This window comes from Mastacembelus armatus, chromosome 6 (assembly GCF_900324485.2).
Source record: "Mastacembelus armatus chromosome 6, fMasArm1.2, whole genome shotgun sequence".
In the NCBI taxonomy this organism is placed as follows: domain Eukaryota; kingdom Metazoa; phylum Chordata; class Actinopteri; order Synbranchiformes; family Mastacembelidae; genus Mastacembelus; species Mastacembelus armatus.
Genome location: NC_046638.1, coordinates 22,594,995 through 22,615,059, shown reverse-complemented (window position 1 = coordinate 22,615,059; position 20,065 = coordinate 22,594,995). Strand labels below are relative to the sequence as shown.

The window sequence follows — 20,065 nt, the reverse complement described above, 5'->3', positions numbered from 1 at the left end:
AAAATCATGGAAAACAAAATGTCAGCAATAATGGTGAATTTCTTCCGTGAAATAGAAGAGCGGAGGCCAGACATTTTATTTAATAAACAGAATGCACACGAGTGCCTCTGGGGTATGAAGGACCCTACGGCAGCCTTGGCTCAGACCCAGAAGTTGTTGTAGTTAGAGGGAAATCTGATAGCAATACCTCTGCTCTGCCCACCCTCTTTCTCCCTTGCTGTTCTCCTCTGAGTCTGTCATTCAGCCTGTAGGAGGTGGCTGAACCCCAGTGGCAGCCTAGCATCTCAGAATGAGCCATGAGGATTTGTAAGAAAGGGACTGCAGGGGCTTTCCCTGCAGCATCAGAGGCTCTAGGACTGTTTTAAAGCCTGGAGACATGAGAGAAAGATTGGCAGGGGTGCAATAAAGACAGTAAGAGGAATTATTTAGAAGCAGGGAATCATAGGAAAATAATATCAGTGCTCTCTGCTGCTAGTGTGACAGTCTGGGGGATTCTCTAGCTCCCTTTTCCTATGCCCGTGTCTACAGGACCACTTCTTGAATTAAAAAAAATAGCAGAGAGAAAGAGGCCTTTGTGGTCCAGGCGATGATCTTCCTATTTAGATTCCTATTCTACTGTTAGAAGAATCTGAAAGCTCGCGTTTCTATTTCCAGAACTGCAGCAGGAAAAGCCTTTTTACTCCAGGACTACAGAGTATTTATGTTGTTAGCCTATCTGGGACTGCCCCCCCCCCCCGCCCTGCAAAAGCATTCACATTTAGCCCTGGGTCAATGGAAATAGTGGAGAGAAGTATTCCTTCAGAGGGCCTGGCTGTCACAGATAATGAACTGTTAAGTTGAGAAGTTAATGACTTGATCGCCTCGATACACCAGTGTTGATAGTCTCAGATGTAATGTCCTCTTAGTAAGTACTAACCAACTTATGGACTGACAAACAAAATCTAATCTAAATCTTTAACACAGTTTAATCTTACCCCAGTGTAGATCCACAGTTAGGTTCTACACATTTTACCCAAACTATGGATTATATCTGTGGATTATTAGTAACACTACAATATCCTGTAAATTTAAAATCTTTTGATCAGGGCTGCAGGAAAGGTGTCTTCAGCAAACTCACATGTACTTTAGTCAAACAACTATGAAACTTTCAGCAGAATCTCAGCCATCTTTAGTTTTCCAGAGACCACATTCTTATGATAATGCTGTCAGCATGAGAGGTTTTAATACTGTGCTAACATGTAGCAGGACAGCCTTCCCAGGGCTGCATAAATACCACATAGCCCAGAGCAGGACCAACCCACAGCACCTCACACTAATGAGGTCATTATTAGCCCACTGTGAGCAGATCACTCCCATAATATGTGAACACATCCACCTCCACAGTATCGCCACACTATCTGAATCAGTTGTATTTCACTGTAAAACCAATGTCACTCACAGGGAGAAGCGCTGACCCAACTGCACAAGCTCACTCACTAAATCTGGATAAAAAAATTTCAGTCCTCTAACATAGTTTAGATTTCCTACAACCTACTGAACAGAATGGGACCATGCAGTATGAAATCATGTACACCACTCGGTTTTTATGCTTTATTGAATAGTTAATTTACTATTCCAGCCTCAGTGACAACCAAAAGGTCTAATGGAGATTTAAAACAGGCTTATCTCTAGTATCAGTGGTCATTTTCATTCTCAGTGGCTGTCTAAGTGCTGATAGCATCTCTCGGACTGTCAGTCTCATGTCTGACATCAGATGGGGAGTGAAACAGGTTGGCCGATGAAGCCACACTCTCTGAATTTCCTGCTACTTTAATGTCTCCCATCTGCATCAGCAGTCACACATGGTTCCCATAACAAATCTCTTCTCCTTGGCAGGGCTACATGCAAGGATGCATGGAAATGAGATACTGTGCTGAGGCTGAATGTTGAGGGGTGGGCACCAACTTTCTGCAGCAGCGATACAGCATAACCAAGATATGCATGAAACACAACAAGGGGCCTTTTAAACAAAAACATATGCAGGTGTATGTAGTCATGGTTGCAAACACACGCTTAAGCAACCCACAGACAAACAAATACAAACAATGTCACACATACATCACACATACACAAGAAGTCAGTCAGTCACCACAAAAAAGGCCATTTTATAATGTCTATAAAGTGACATGGTTACAGACAGTAAAGATTCTTCATAAAACAGGACAACTACTGTACCTCTACCTCTGGGACAGGAAGCCAAACTTTGCCTCCAGAGCTGTTTTTATGTTTAAATGAGACTTTATTTCCTGTATAGATACATTTCCTGTTTTTGCAATAAATGAAATATTTATTTATGACTGTCCACTGATGAAAAATGGTAAAACTACATGATTCAATTTACAACTTTCCTAAATATAAAAGCAAACTGAGAATTTGGGATACAAACTACAAAACTGAATTTAAAAAAAAAAAAGAAAGGAGCAAGTATATTAAAGGTGCATTTTAACCAGCCTGACACTCCTCTCAAATCACAATGTTTAACTTTAATTCATACTCAACTTACTCATTACTCCACCCTGTTACTTTGCCCATTTGCAACAATCATTTCTACAGGCCAGCCACCTGTTTTAGCCTTATAAAAAGTGAGTGTTTAGCATATTAAGACTTTGTGAGAAAAAAACACATCTTTTCTCCACTGTGTCTGTGTATATCAAGACCTGCAGCACTTTTCTGTGTTCTGACACTTTTCTGCACAAATAGACCCCCTGTCCACCATAATGTCAAGAGAAATGATAAATGTGTGGGACACAGAGGCAGTCAAAAACTTTTTAAAGAAATGCAGGTTGTCAAAGGTCACTCGCTGATGAGTTATGAAGCAGTCAGTCTGTTATTTTGCCAAAAAAATAAATGAAACCAATCCAGGATGGCTCAAATGGGTTGTGTGAACTTACATTCCCTAGCAGTGTTAGCGTAAATGTCAGTCTCTGAGTATGGCTGTATGGATGTTTGTATGCTTTAGTTTAAGTTTAGTTTTAGTATGTGGGTGGCAGTTGACAAAGCTGAGTCACACACACACACACACTTACATACACACCATCCTCCATCCCTGAAACAGACTCTGTGAATGTTTGGCTGTGGTAGCTGTGTGAGAGGGGTGGGGTGTGTGTGTGTGTGTGTGTGTGTGTAGTGTGTAGTGTGTGTGTGTGTAGTGTGTGTGTGTGCGTGCGTGCGTGCGTCTGTGTGTGTGTGTGCGTGTGTGTGTGTAGGTATGTGTGTGTGTGTGTGTGTGTGTGTGTGTGTGTGTGTGAGGGTGTGTGTGTGTGTGTGTGTGTGTGTGTGCTTGGGTTGGGTTGGGCTGGGGGGTGTATACAATTGCCTGAAAGAGTGCATGGTGTGTATACACATAGTTATAAACAGAATCTGGGAGTGGAAGCACTGATCACCTAGATGTGCTTGACCTTATGACCCAAGGGCTGAACTGTTATGTTTGTAATACTTGGCTCGTGCACATGGAGGAAACACTGGCTCTGCACTGGACCACAGCCAGGGCAACTGTGTGTATGTGTGTTTTTGTTAAGAGTGTGTGTTAGGGAAAGGACACACGTGCTAGAGAATTTTTCCAATTTCATCTTACTGTTTATGCTCTTGTATGAAGGTAAATATAAATTATCCAAAAGTCTGTTTGCGTGTCTGGACGAGCAAGTGTGTAAACATGTCTGCATCCAAGCCTTTGATGTTGACCACAGTGGCATTGTACTGTAGTGAACTTTATGCTGCAAGAGTTTGAACCACATTTTTGTGTCAAAACATCTGGATTTATATATAACTGCTCTGAAAATACAAGGTCAGATTATGAGTGTCCTGCTGAAGTGGGAAAACTCAGTCAGCAAGGAGAGAAGCTCCATAACAGCAGCAGCCTGAGAGAAGAGATGAACATTTCACCTGGATTTTCAAAGCGGTCATACCACACAGGTGAGGCAAGAAATGCTTTTAAAACAGTCAGGACCCTGTTTTTATAGGATGATATATTTTACCGTCAAACCTGAGGGATCTATACTTTTAAAACACTCAAAACTGAGTGTCTTGAAATCACACTGCTTTTGACAACAAAGGGATATGTGGAGAAATGAGGGGCTTTAGCACCGATTAAATGTGACACGGGTCATTGGGAGGGCATATGGATACAGCAGCTGTTTGATGACAACATTATCCAAATGTTGCTTTCCCTTTCACCAGCTGTACGTGTGTTAGTAAGTGTGCATAACTGAATGGAAACGTCTACAAGCACTTCACATCATTCAAACCTTCAACTCCCGAAGACCCAGTAAGCTGCTATGAACTCCTTGAGCAAACAATGTGTGTAGCAAGGAGAGGGAACAGTGAGGATTGAAGCTCTAGCAAACATGCCCGTTTGAACCGGAAATATTCAGAGGGGTTAGACCTTATAGCTGTTTGAACTGAGGAGACTAGAGAGGACCAAGCAAATATGTGTGTTTGAAGGCTAAACAGTGATGAAGGCAGAGCTCCCATGGGGAATCTGACAGTAGCGCCTAATAGCCAGCTGCGGCTGACTCTGCACTATACTGACAGTTTAAATAAGACACAATAAGCTCAGTCATCAAGGAAAAGATCCATTCATCCCCTTTAGAAACAAAGCATTCCTAACACCCCTATAGCTGCTAAACAATAGATTCTTACATATCTGTAGTGGTGTAAAATATCGAACACACATAGAGTACATATAAACAGAGAGAATTCATTATCCTATTCTCAGATAGTTTAAAGTGCCAGTTTTATAGACTGGCAGAGGTAATTACAGAGGCATGGAAGTTCAGACAGAATGTGGCTCCTCTGATCCATAAAAAAAGCTATTATATTTGTTGGTTCAATGTAGAACATTATCTTTTAATTTAACCCAAGTTTCCATAAACAGCTACACCATAAACAACCATAGAGCAAGCTTCAAATAAAACCCAGTATTGTTTCTTTGAGTGGTACATTAATCTAAATAATAGAGAAACTATGATTATTTCGGTAAACGCAACAACAATGTAAGATAACCCCTCCCACCCCAAAAATTCCATCTTTCAGGTTTTTGTGAGAAGTGTTGCCTCCTCTTTGAACCTTTTCAAAATGACATGTCTGTCAACACTTAAAATGAATGTGGTCATCTGTCCATGACACAGATTTCGGTGCCATAGATGACAGCCATCAGTAGTCCTAGGCAGAAGCTTTGAAGTGAGACCACAGCACAGTCCATTCAATCCAGTTCTCATGGCCTTTCCCTTTAAATAGAGCATGACATCAGACCCTGTTCAGGTCTACAGCATGAGCCCAAAACAAATGTGTCCAAACAATGCCACATCTGGAGAGAAATGCATGACCGAGAGGGGAAGAGCAGGAATGTAGCGGAAAAGGGCTTGCAAAAGGGAAAGCGGTCCTAAAGCTGTATAAATCTAGGACCCCAGCCAAGGCGTCTGGGGATGTGCCTGAGCTATAATTTACTGGTGATTCCCCTTTCTGCCCTCCTCCTGAAGACCTGATGTCACCATGCAGATCCCAGCATCAGGCAGAATGAAAGACGCTGAAGTGCTACAGCCTGTGAGATGATCACTGTACTATTGCCTTCCTTGACCTGTGATTTAGTATCTTTTTTGTACTGTAAATCTATATTATAAAGTCTAGTGGAGTTACTAACTAATGTTCAATAAAATAAATAAATACATAAAAATTATAATTTTGTGGCTGTGACCCAACTTTATAGAACATCTAAGTTCCACCAAATTTCAAAAAAAGAAAAAAAAATACTCAGACATAAAACCAATTTCTTGTTTAATTTGGCTCATTCCTCAGACGTCTCTGTGCAGATACAGGAGGAGGTCTGCAGAAAGTCTTCTCAGACAGCCTGTTCTTGTTGTCACTGTCAGAAGCAATCAGAAGTGCTGGGTCTGCATTCATGCAGCAGAAGGAACAGAGGAGCAAGGCAAATATTCAGGCTGATTTTCCGCCTGTTGGATAAAGTGTCTAATAAACACATGCTGACTGTTTCAATAGTTATTTGTCAGTAGACACTTAGTATACCGCCTCTAATCTGACAGAGATACTTGGACGTATAACCACGAATACACAAAATGTTTCAAAAATGTTACAAGTAATCACCCACACATGCATCAGTCTGGGAGGCTGCAAATGAATCTGTGTGGGAGCTCAGTTGGCACTTTAGATTAAAAGTGTGACCTGACAAACAGAGAGGCATGGTCGGATGGAAAATATGCTGAATGTGTCTGGTTTGAAGACAAGAATGATAATGAGAGATAGTAGGAGAGGAGGAAGGTGGGGAAAAGAGGTAAAATGGTGGAACCTGAGGGATTCCCTTTTCCGCCAAGTCATGTGTTTTAGATCTGCACCATGTCTGCATAGTGGTACAAGCCTCAGCCTCCAAATCTGATTTACAGGCCTGATTCAAGGTGTGGGCGAACTAGGTGGTCAATAAGAGCTGGAGAGGGGACCACAGTGGATGAAGGAATAATGTACTGATAACTGTTATACATGATCTCGCTTTAAAGGCAGCTGCCTGTCTGAGCAGTCTTATTACAGTGACAGTAGAGGAGAACTGAGAGAGATGGACACACTCCTGCATGATAAGGTCAAGCAGTTCAACACTAGGAGCAAGACAATGTTACACAGGGCCCTTACAAAAAAACTGCCTATGCTATGGATTATATACAGTAAAATGAGTAAAACAGCGAGGGATGCATCGCAGAAAAACGAGAATACCTTAAAATTTTAGAAAATAAGAAAATACATTTATAAAGTGCACAGGTTAGTTATTTTATTTACAAAATGTATAATGAGAGACAATGCTCATGGTAAGACTATGACTGTTAACATCCTCAGCTCTGTCAAAACACAGGATACACTTCATTAATATCTGAGGCAAAATCCATGATCCTAATCTAAACAGAACAGCCCAAGGACTAAAATGCAAAACATATGAATGAATCTTATTACTCTTAAACCATTTGACAGGATTTGTCATACAGGCAAAGTTTGTACTGCTAATTTGTAAGTTTGTAAATCATGAATTTACACAGGCCTAGTTTTTTTTAGCAATGACTAGCTGACAAACATACAGAATGTTGATTTGTTTTAATCATAGAGTCAACTTTTTAAATATGTATTTAAATTTAGCTGAAAATTATAGGAGGAAATATTAAGGTTTGGTCTTCAATGCGTTTATTTAGAAAGGTTTTACCGCAACCTACCTCTGAAGGTTGAGTTTTAATGACTGGGAGCAAATCTTAGCAGACTATAAAATTAAATCAGACTATTTATTATACATTCAGAACTCATGTCCTTCAGGTGTGACAAAGTAAAGATTATTTTTTTTCCATTCCTTGATTTCAAACTCTTCTTGTTCTGCTCCCAATGACTGTGTGAGTGTGTGGAGCACCAGTCTTCACAGTTTATTAGTCACAGTTTTAGCTAAATATAAGCTAATATTACAGCCTCTAGGGATGTTTAAATATGGAGACACCAATGCATATTTAGAAAGCACTGCTGAGGAAATGCACTTGGCTCTTTTTAGCATTGACCACATTGAGTGCGAGATGAGACAGAAGTGTTTAGTGTTTAGACGTTTTTGTCTGCCTCTGTAGGACCACAGATTTGGCGACAAAATATTATGTATATATTTATCTCGATGAGCATAGCAGTGTGAACTAAATACTCAATAATAATATCAGTAAAAAATATCAAAGCTAGTCTGAATTTTCTTCTAATGTTAAAGTCATTGTTCAGCTTTTACTACTGGAGGCGAATGAACGTCAGCTCAGCCCTGGCAGCAGTGAAGCAGAGAGGTCAGGAGTCACGACCTTATCGCTCAATGTGGGAATTACAGAATGAATAACCTCCACTGTGCCATGTAACCTCTATGATGAGTGTCGAAAGTGCCTGCTGAACTGATAATAAACCAACCTTAAAGCCATTATCATGGTCCTTAGACCTTGAACTAAATCTGAGCTATGATTAATATTCTCTAGTAAGGATGAAATGGAAATGCAAATGTGTATTAATATTAAAAAGGAGACTCTTTGGCGTGTTATATAACGCTTCTCTGGTTATCCTTCTCTTTAAACCTAACCCCCCCCCCCACACACATTTAGTGAGGTTATTGTGAAGTCATGCTGCCTGCATATATTTTCATCACTGGATCCCCATGGATGTTTCCTTTAAAGAATTACTTTAACTAAGTCCTGCTGTTGCAAATGTTGATCTTTCCATATTTCTATCTCCAGGTAATCATCTGTGAGTGGCACTGTGGCGATGGTGGGGCAGGGGGCTGTCAGGGAGTCTAGAGTTACATTTACACACAGTGTGAGAGGCAGGAGGTAGTAGCAAGGTCAGGGGTCATGGTGCTGTGACAAACAAATGAACCACTCAGTGAGGGCGTCAACAAGAGATGCTTTCCCCTGCAACCCTCCCAGCCCCAGCAACAGGAGCTGCTGGCAAACATATGTGCGACAAATGTGCCATCTGAACCAATGACAGGGTCTCAATCATCAGCATATGGGGTTGTCACACAAACATGACACACAAGCACAGCAGAGAGAGTGGGAGAGAAACTGTGAGGGGTGAAGACAAATAAGGGAGTGGGAAGCAGACACAATAAAACATATTGGGGCAGGTATTGATAAGTCATCTGTAGTGCTGTTTATATGGGAAATTCTGCAACTTTCTGGTTATCTGGTTGTAACACAGACACTCTCGGGGCTGAGCAGACCGATCCAGTGTTGGCATAGATGTAACTGTGGGTGTTATTGTTGCCCATTGGGACTTAATGAGCAGCAAACAGTCTCATCATGGCCTCTTTCTGCAATTCTGTCCCACTAAAATCCCTGTTTATACACAATGACATGACTGACAGACCAGAAGAAGCCAAACTAGAACATCACACACACACACACACACACATGCACACACACACATACAAAAAGCAATGCTTTCTTTCTCCTCTGGGTTCTGGGCTTTATATAATTTTTTTGTCTCCTGATGATGCCTCTCATTCACTTCCAAATCTACATTGCATAGTACCCACAATGTTTTCAGTCAGCTTTTTTGATTTTCCATAGTTTTGTTTCATAATTTTATTTGCCTCAGGCCTCTGTTATTCCTCTATCTCAAGCTTTTTTGTATTTTCCTCTCTCTTTCTCTTTGTATTTTCCCTCTCCCCCTCACCAGCTCTGGAAAGTACATTCACACAGTTCAGCAGTGACACAAGGACCGTCTCCTTCATGGCAGACCATGCTTGTGTTTTTTCAATTAAGCCAGGCTCCTGTACACTATTCATTTGGGAAACCATAATTCTCATAGCTCAGAAGAAACTAATGGAAAGTCGCTTAAGTTTTTTTTTTCCAGGAGAGGTATCGGAAAGACCCGTTCCCTAGTAGTGTGTCAGACTAGCAGGGATGGAGTGAAAAACTGTAGAAACACTGTCTATGAGTGTACAGGAGGTGATGATAGGAGGTGAAGGCTTCACCCAAGGGTATCAGGGTGCAAGAGCTGAATGGGGCAGGAAGGAGGTGAGTGCAAGAATACAGATGGATGGATTTCCAAGGGAATGTGGATGAAAGTGAATGAGTTGCAGGCCGGATCTGAATTGCCCAGCGGGGAGGAGGACAGATCCACTGAAAATGACTTCAAAGCCTGGTGTCACTGCGCTGCAGATGAATATAGACAATGTCCTGTCCTTTTTATTTACAGAGATGAGCACCAATAGCCTCTTCCATCCATTTGCGTTAAACAGCAATGAGCAGTGTAAATAAACTTCTCCACACACACTCAAGTGCAGTAACACTTAACAGCTCATTGGAAATAAGACAATAAAAACCAACAGAGTTATATTAAAGTTACCTGAAAGACTTATCACTGAACAGTCACCTCTAGTCATCTGTCACTAAAGTTCCTACTGCATTAAAGAAATATAAACAAAAGCCTTTTACTGCATGCTCACTCAATCTGCTTCCATCCATAGGCAGTGTGCACACTCACACATGCACAAGCACACATCTAAGTACCACTGCATTCACACACATGCACATTAAAAGTGGGAGGGACCTAACCCCCACCCCCCCCAGTCAATCAGACAGTAAGAGACAGGCAGGGGCAGCACATGAGGAGGAGACATTCTGCAGCCTTACCTCAAGAATAATGCTGTGGAGCCGATACAAAGGAAAGCCTCATGACTGTAGCGGTCTCTCTCAGTCTTTGTCTCTTTGTACTTCTTTGTGGGTGACAAGCACTGAGACAAACAGGCAGCGCAGAGCGTAGCAGTCAGCAGACTTCACAGGCAGCAAAAGCAGTGGAGCCGCACAGAGCCTGGGCCCGTCCGCTCACACTCTGCCTTCTGAGGATGAAAAGAGAAGACTTCATTACCAGCTGCAAGACCACGCCTACACCCCTCCAGTCTCCCCCCTCCCAAGTCCTTTTTCCCTTCCTCCCCTCCTTCTGCACTACCCCCTTCCTCCCTTCCACACTCCTAGCCAGTAGCACGCTCCAGGGCCTGTCCCAGCCAAGAGAGGGGGAGCAGACTGCCAAAGAAAACCTCCCATCCTACTGACTGCCAACACTGTGCAGTGCACAGAAAGAGAGAGGGACAGGGAGAGATGTGAAAGGAGATGGAGAGACAGAAAGCTGGCACATAGTATATGGTCTGAATCCACGAACTGCTATTTGTTTGTTTTGAATGTTTACAATAAGTACACTGCCTCAGAATTGTTCTGTTTTGCCAGTGAAGGACCTGAAAATGTCATAAAGAAGGATAAAGTGTGTGCGTGTGTGTGTGTGTGTGTGTGTGTGTGTGTGTGTGTATGTGTGTGTGTGTGTGTGCAAGGTGGGGGGATGTTAAATGAAAATTAAGTAAATTAAGGCAGGAAAATGTGGAGAATTCAATTTGGATAAGGTGAAGGGTGTGAGGCAGCCGAGATTCACTTGAGTGAGAAAGAGGGATGAGACAGACAGAGGAAAGAACACAGACAGACAGGCAGATGGAAAGAAAAACACTGACACTGAGCAAGATGGGTGAGCACAGTGACAGTTTTAGGGAGAAAAGTAAAAAGAGAAGAGGCACATTTTATCAAGCATTGTTGAAAACTGTGACTTACTCTAAGAAAGAATTCTTCAAAAAATCTGTCACTCAAGAGACGCATGTGTTTAGATGTGTCGCGCTTTGGGGATGAAATGTGTCTGTGTGGTTAAGTTTCTGTAAACCTGTATGTAAGTCTCACCAGCTAATGGCAAACTGCTTTCGTTTCAACACCCAGAGTAAAGATAACACATTCTGTTCATTTTCTTGGCGTCTCTCCCCTCCTTCTCACTCTTTCTGTCTTTTCTTCTGATGCCAAAGTGAACTCTCTCCCCATCAGACAGGGAAAATAGTCTTAAAAGCACTAGCTGTTTACTGTCTGTAATTATGAGGGGCTGGGTACGCTCAACTCAGGCAAGCACTGCACCCTGCCCCCAGTGCCACCACACACAAACCTCTGCCTCTGCCAAGTCTACCAGATTAAACCAGGGCACAGCACAGAAACAGAAGTGTAAAGTACAAAGAGAAGCAAAAGTGGCATTTTAGATCTAATTGTAATTAAAAAAAATAATGTGTTGGCAAGGGGGAATTCACTCAACTTTGGGTTCACCAGAGGACAAACTGTTCTGTATGGCCTTGACACAAAACAGCAAAACTTCCAAAGCAGTGACTTCCCAAGAATCTTAGTTAGATTGTTTGCTGGTAAACACAGTAGGTCAATTTTCAGTTCATAGCCTGACAGTTAAGCTGAAAATTAAAAAGATCCACCACCACAGCACATCACTGCACCCACCAGCAACCAATCCTGCATATGGTGTCTTGTTTGAAGTAGTTTCTCAGAAGAGGACAGGACTGCATTTAAGTGAAGAAATACAAGCTACAGATACATTAACACTTCTTTAAAATTTCTTTGTGGTAAAGACTAGCTGGAAGAGACACAAATACTGCATTACAAAACAACATAAAAGTTTCAAAAGACCAAAAAGTCTGCATGATGTAATAAAAAAAAAGGAGCACATTCTGGCGGCACACAAGAGAGGCAAGCAGGGATTATATAGATCTCTGGTGATCTCCCACACTAGCATTAACACCTACACAGATCCTCTCTGTGGCATAATGGTGTCCAATTTACACAGGTCTATAGAACAGTACTTAAGGTTATGGGCTGCCTTCATTGTAGGTTATGAAAGCCCTGGTCTGGGGTTGGGGTTTGAGAGACTGGGTTGGTAGAGGAATGGCAGAGAAAGGCGAGACAAACTCATTACAGTGCACTTTACAGCTAAGAAACACTAATCCTCCAAAACCAGAAACACGGACAGCCCCTCTGTGGTGCTTTATGTCTTTAATCTGAGGCTTTTGTGACAGAAGAAAGACTAATCCAACATCTAAAAGCTCCTGTTTATTTACTGTCTATGTAATGAAGAATTGTCATTACCAGAACAATTGTAAATAGCTAAAAATAGTACAAAGTGGTGATATAATGAGGAAAATTTAAAAAGTAATGACAGGCTGTCATCACGCTTTATAGCAAAACGATGTGATTGTGCCACAGGATCCAAAACTGGTATTTAGGATTGAAGTGGAATTTACTGGCTGGACACAATAATATATCCAGCCACTAGAGGCAGAGTTGAGCTGATAGAGTGTAATTACACACTAGGATTAAACAAAGTTTGGTGTAAATCCTCTTACACAACATCTCTATCACCATTCTCATTGTTTCAGTTTTTGAGAGGATGACCCTTTGTAGCCAAAGTGACTGCACCTTGCTTATTTCTGGGGTTGTGGTTCTTTTTCAAGCTTTTTCTGTTACTGTAAACTGAACTCAGTTCCAAATAAACATTGGTTGCATGTGTCAAGAGAAAGCCACATGCTTCTTGGTTACAAAATCTGCATATTACAAACAAGATTGAGATATTAGGTGAAGGGACTAGATGGGTGACTAAACACCACTGTGAACTTTAAACAAAGCAAGTTTCAGAACACACAACCCCATCATCCCACAGGAACTAGTTGTACTAGTCAAAACAAATATTTTAGCTTATATAAGGCATTAAATAAGGCATATATATCTATATATATATGTATATATATAGATATATATATATATATGTTACCCATAAACCCATCCCTTCACTATCTCAACCACCTAATGTGTCTAAATTGTCTTTCTTGTTCTCTGTCTCTCCTAGTTAGAAGAAGTCATAAAAACACATACATGCTCAACATATAAACAGTTTTACTGACTTTGGAGTAGTCTAACAGCACCTCAGGGAGTAGCACCTGGGTAAAAAAGTAATTAAACTGTGACCTTTTTGAGGCAGCAGGCAGCATACAGGCAGATATTTATTATTTATGTTCATCTTCCCAGAACCTAGATGACAGCTTCTGTTTTCTTCTGAAAAATACAGAGGGACAATATTTAGCAACTCATTCTGACACTCAAAGAAAAAAAAGGGTGAATCAGTGCAGCCTGGCTGGAAGATGTAATCAGGTGTTGGCTGGCTGAGTGCCACAGTAGCTGGTGCACACACAGTCATTAATGTAGTAACAAGAACTGCTTCTTGGACAAGACTGGACTAAAGATGCTTCAGAAAAGATCAAGCCTTAGGCCTGTGGTTTATAAAAAATCATTCCTGCTGGACATATATGGTAAAAGTTTTCTGTAAACTACAGTAACAGAAATGTTTTTCTCAGGGTCATTCCAGGTCATGTTGGTGACACACCCAGAGCCCCGATGAAAGGCCTCCCCATAGCCACCAACTCCAGTGTTCCTGTAACTGTCAATTAAGGGCACTGAGTGTAGGCACTGGCTACATGTGGTGACTCAAATCCTGCCTGCTGCACACCTGAAATGTCAAATAAAAACAATGATATTAAGGCTTCACAGAAGGAATACGTGGTATTTGCAAACACATGGACTGGATCTATGAATGCATTATGTGGCTGTGCACTCAGACAAGAAAGGGCCCCAGAAAAATGAGACGAGGTTTGAACTCAGACACAGGCGGTGGTGGCTAACCAAAAGGTCAAACACATCCATTCCTTCCCTCTGTCTGTGCAGCTTCAGGGCTACGGAGCTGCTGGGATAAGTGGCTAATCTGAGCTCCAGGAATTTCACACCTACAATGGCCTTGACCAGTGATAGGCAGAGTCCATCACACCCTGGTGTGCCATTTCTGACCCAGAGAACCCAGCGGACATGAACACATGCTCTCGCCCAGGGCAAACACGGGGCACCCCAGCCAGTGTAGACTTAGCAGCTTGGCGATGTGTACTCGCCCCGCCATGAGGACCAACAGTGATGATGTTCCCAGGGAGACCTGGTCTGGGGGATTATGCTGGGAGGAATGTTAGGTGGGATGGGGAGGTTAGTGGGAAAAAAGGGGAAAAGGCTCTTCCTAAGTGCTTGGTCACAAAAAAAAAAAAAAAAGCATATTCTTTCATTTTCTTGTCCTAAAATAGTCAAATATTTCTTGAAACTGAATATCAGTAACCCTCATGCACTACATACCTTAGTTTCTCTAGTTAACAAATAAGTCCGTTTCTTTCAGTTATGTTGACTTTAAGTGGTGCACTTTAATGTTTTGTACACAGAAAGTAGCACATTTTCTGTTTCATGGAGCATATTTAGTTTATTTGGCATTGACAGCACATTAGTTTCTATATGCAGCACACACATTTAGTTTGATTTAATTTGTGCTATCAGTGCCAACGAGGTGGCTGGTTGGTGGAGCCGTCCTGTGGGGCCAGAACAAAAGAAGGACTCCAGGAAGCAGAGTTTAAATACAACTAGACTGCACCAAGTGCTTTCCTCTTCAAGGGGGATTGGGTATTTTTTTGTTTTGGAAATTGTAATTTATATAGTTTATATTAGTATTTTCACATAATGGTTTTGGTTATTTATTTATTTGTGTATTGTTTCTTTGTAACTGAAGGACTAGCTGTTATGTGTGTTTATACTTTGTTAGTGGTCTTTGTCTTGTGTTACTCCCCTGTGTCTACAATGGTCTGATCAGTCATTATATATGTTCCCCTTTGTGTTTAGGTGGCAGGTTGGTCTATTCTGTTAATTGATTGTGTTAAATTAATTTGTCTGGTTTTATTTTGTTGACCTTTTTTATGGGCCCGGTTTTGTATAATTTGTGTCTTTTTCACTTTTTGAGGGAAAATAAAATCCCATTGTCTGTTGATTCACCAGTCCCTCACAAACTTAATGTAACTGGATTATGTTAAATCCTATTTTTAAAAAACTCACTGCCTGCAATATGCTTGCACCAGCTTACCAACTTAGATAAGGAAGGCAAAGTAAGGAAAATACTCTTATGGTTCAAGTATGGTTAAGGTTAGACAACTGAAACCTTCAGCTGATTATGGTTAGGGGTCCATCAAATTACGTGTTTCTCTAGAACTTCAAGGTATCTGCTGATATCCAGTACAGATCAAATCCCAGTGCAACTTCATTTGGATCATTTTATTAAAGGAAACCTAAGATACAACTAAGCTGTGACTGAAATAATGTAATTCACAGTGGAAATATTAAAATTTGTAATTTAAAATACCTGTATTTAATATTGACCAGTCATGCACCCAGCAGGTCTAGGTCAGTATCTGGGCAGATACCAATCAGGCAGACCAAATAGGTGTATACCAAGGTAATGTTAGAGCAAGACAACTAAAAGACTTGACATTTGGGAAAGAACATGGCTATGGGTAGATAAAACAGCAAACATTAATTACAGGTCTGCAAACTTCAGTCTTGTGTCTGAAAGTTGGAGCCAGCACACACTGGTCCTTCACCTTGCCTCACGACATATTGGGAACACTGATTCCTACCCATTTTTGAGATCTTTGAAATGTGAATCTTCACACACAGGAACCTTGCAAATATCATTTACAAAGAAAAATGTATATCTTGGTTGAACCTGTGGGAAATGTCTTACATAGCTACACTTGATATTAAAAAATACAGCATTTTTTCTCAAACATGTCCTCCTTTACACAGCATAGTAAAAATTACGCTATCATCCCTCATAAAAAAAAAAAATCAGGTGGATTGTTTGCTAATCATGTTCACACAGTGAAAACCAGATAATCACTATGCTGTGCCTCACTAGACTGGCGTCTCAGTACAAACTGCAGCTAATTGAAGGGTAACTGACTCAAAATGTCATTTATGTCTCGAACACAGTGATAAAGTGATAGAGTTAAATACTAAAACACATATCAATGTTTCCTCTTCAGATTCCATCTTCTTTATTTTGCTCGATTAAAGTGTCTGGGCTGAAATAGAGAGAAGGGTGGTTAATAGAGCTGCCATTGAACTGCAGCAGAGCCACAGCAAAACAAACACAGAGATGCCAAGCCCTCATCTGCACAAACAGGCCTTTCAATCCTCCCCTCACTTTTGTCGCATCAATACTTCACTCTTCATGAAGAGCAAAGCCACCAACTCCAACATTCCCTCTGCCCCCTCCAAACACGCAGAGAGGTGAATGGGGTCTACTGTACCTTCCACCACTCCCCTCTCTGTGGGGTAGAACACATTTTGACAGACCTGTATTTATGGCCGACTGGAGACATGTTGGAACGAATCATCCAAAATCATCTTGCCGTATATTCATTTATACTGAGTGTCGGTCAGCTGTGTGGGTCTGCATGTGTGGCCTGTGTAGAGAGAATGAGGCTTGTGTGAGTTTGTGTGGCAGCACAGGATTAAGATAAGCCCTCGATGAGCAACAAAGTGTGTTTGCTATTCTGTGTTTATTATCCGTCTGAATAAGCTACATGTTTTCTCTGTTGAGACTATTTTCCTGCCCAACATGATGAAGCCTGACTGCCTGCTGAAATGTCATTTTGTAAGTAGCTGAGGCATCTTTGCTTCTGAATTTGGTCCTCAATCTCTTCCAGGGGAATCATGTCTGGAAGGACCTATGTGCGACAATTACGGTCACAAGTCACTCAATTGTGACAAGTTTCAATTGTATTCATTCATTGTGTTCAACAAGCATCCGAGCCTGTGAGCAGCATTTTATGACAGACTTGGAAAAAAGCTAAGCCTAAGCTTTCCTGTTTGCTTCATGTAGTGTTAAGCTTCCAGATAAATATTAAATCACAGACTTGGCTTATCAAATTTGAGACCAGCATTGTATAAGCTTCCGTGGAAATATAATTTTTATTCTGTTGAACTGTAGCTGCTTGATAAATCATCACCTTATCTGTTGGAAAATGACATACCATGTAGCCTCAAATTACAGCTAAATTCACAAGAATATCTCATATTCTTGATGCACTGGCTGTTACCCTAACAAATATATGTATCTGTATATTTTAATAGTAATACATCCCTAATAATAATGATAACTGTTGACACTTTCTTTCAGTACACACACAAACATATGCACACATCACCCGATGAATCCTTCAGTGCACTGTCTCAGTGGGTGTGTGGTAACAATGGGAGCTGGGGTGAGCTAAGGCAGACTTCTCTGGTCCTTCTCCACATAAACCTTTAATATGAGGCCTCCTCAGCACCAGTCGGCTATCTAAAGGCACGGTACCCTGTAATTGACCTTAAAAATACTTTCCGTGGAGGTCGGCAGCCATGTCATTGGCCTTAGGCCCAAGCAGCGGCCACATCTCCCCAGCCCAAAGGAGCCTGGGAAGGCCTTACAGGGTATATTTAGTGGTCCTGTCCTTTGAGTGTAGCAGGAGATGCAGATAATGCCAGTCTGTGTATAAAACCACTCCACCGCCCACAAGTGGGCCTCTCACAGGCACATTTTGCTCTCCCACGGGGATGTGTTTCCTGAGGTCAGAGGTCGGCTATATGCAACTGAAGGTAACTGAATGTAAAAAGAAAATTGGAGACACTGACCGGAACCAGTGCCACCTATGAAGGAGGGACAAGCGAAGTGCTACACATATCTGTGGCATCATGATGCTGCAGCTCACACTGAGCTCTGAGTAAAGGGGATTAATCAGTTTAATAATGTGCATTGATACTGGATCATATTATGACAGTGATGTATCCTAATGAGCTGATATGTGTCAACTTGTGATGACTGTGTGTTGTCATTTCGTTATCATGACTGCCACAGGTAGAATGGGAATTGATTGAGGAGGGATGATCAATTTCTCTGATGCCACACAATTAGAGGGGATTCCAGTTTTATTCATAGTCTATCCATGCTACTCTGTACCACACCCATCCCACAGTTTTGGTCAGAGCTGAATAAAAGATGAAAGGATGGAAATATTAAAATAATTATCACACATTGATGATTGACAGCAAGCCACATCATTAGTGTGATGCTGCATCATGCTGTTTGTGTGTACTACACTGAGTTTAATTAATACAGGTTATATAATTCTCAATTCATGTCTAATCCTTAGTTTATTGGAACTTTTTCTACTACAGGTACAACAACTGTCCAGTTTGTTTTTTACTCAGCCACTGTAATCCCATTTTTTAATTTGAGCTAATGTTTGTTTATCACAAATACTATACACTTAAGAATAATTATTGCCACACAGCATTTTTGCTTCCTGTCACCCACAACTATTGTCACATTCCTGCTGGTTTTTGTCCACGGCTGTGGTCAGGAACACCTAAAAAAAACAAAGTCTGATCCTTCTGCTCACCCTTTTCTGGGGCAAGCACCAGTACACTTCTGAGGACAGGAGACTGATGCAACAAAGCCTTTCACCTGATGTGAGTGTGTCCCACGAGTACCTTTTCACAGTTATAAAGCATTTCGAAAACAGAGGGGCCCTCAAGCCTGACAAGTGGAGTTATGAACAATCACAACAACATGTCCTGCTTGACTCAATGCCGCTGGCCATTGACATTATGCAACAGTCATATATCTCTCTCTGGACTCTCTGAGGATCCTGCATCTTACTATACAGTGAAGATTTTGTGTGTCAGTTCTGCTTAGTTATGGGTGAGAGGAAGCAGATGCGCCCATGTTTACTTGCAACATATGCAATCACACCTTTAAATTCCTCAGTGTAGCAGTGAGAGAAGCTGCAGTCAATTGTGCCTGCTTCTGCTCCTTACCAGTGGAAACCACAAGCCTTGGCAAGCTTTCACCGCACCATAAGCCAGCTTCCACTCGTCTAACTGCAGATTTCATGGCCTCCAGCAACGTGCACTTGGATCTCACACTAGTTTGACTGTGTCCATAAATCATCCATGGAATTGTTCAAATGCTGTCCTAAACTAAAAGGATAGCCTTAATATTGTACCATAACAGATCACCTCTTATTATCTTCACATTTTTGTTTAATCTCTTAACAGTATACATGCACAAAGCCACCAAAACATCAGGAAACGGGACAAAGAGAGTTTCAAAACGTTCTCCTCTCAAGGCACTGCCTCCAGTATAAAATCTGAGCCCAACAATAACATAGAAACACCTTTGATCCACTTTATAAAAGGACAGCTACAGAGCTTGACAACCCAGGGGTTCATGTGCTCACCATAGTCACGGTGGCAGATCTGCTGACCACTCTTTGCCCATCTGGGCTGCCGGTGGCGCTCCGCCTGCTCACTGAGGACAGTGAGTTCAGGCCAGTAATTTAGTTCAGATGAGGTAAAGCAATATTTCCAGATTAATACAAGCCATATTCTTTTAGAACGGTCCTTTCTTTCTTCTTCTCCTTCCTGAATTTTTTTTTTTTACATCTTACATGTCCAAAAAACGTCTGGCTGAGGATGAAAGGAAGACGCAGATGAGAGAAAAAGAGATTCAGCAAAGGAAGATGAACAAGTTTTATGCTTTGTGAGACAGATACATAGGATAGCCAGTAGCAGCATGACACTAGTGTTTTTTTCATTAACTTTCTCTTGATCATCCCCTAAAATACCCAATTATCTAATTTCATTGAACAAAATATTTGATAAGGTTGTGGGGGATGTCTGTGAGGGATCTAATGATGTCAGATAAGTTAAAAAAAACCCTCAGTTTGTCTGAATCCTAAATGATCTTGAATAGATTC

General features: G+C 41.3%; 1 protein-coding gene across 2 annotated transcripts in view; it reads right to left on the bottom strand.

The window, feature by feature from the left end:
- Window positions 1-20,065, bottom strand: part of znf469 (zinc finger protein 469) — a 114,099-nt gene that overhangs the window by 30,586 nt on the left and 63,448 nt on the right. For both annotated transcript variants that reach the window (XM_026311169.2, XM_026311170.2), the window contains one exon: window positions 10,179-10,384. The gene's annotated coding sequence lies outside the window, so the exon portion shown is untranslated. The remainder of the gene's footprint in view (window positions 1-10,178; window positions 10,385-20,065) is intronic.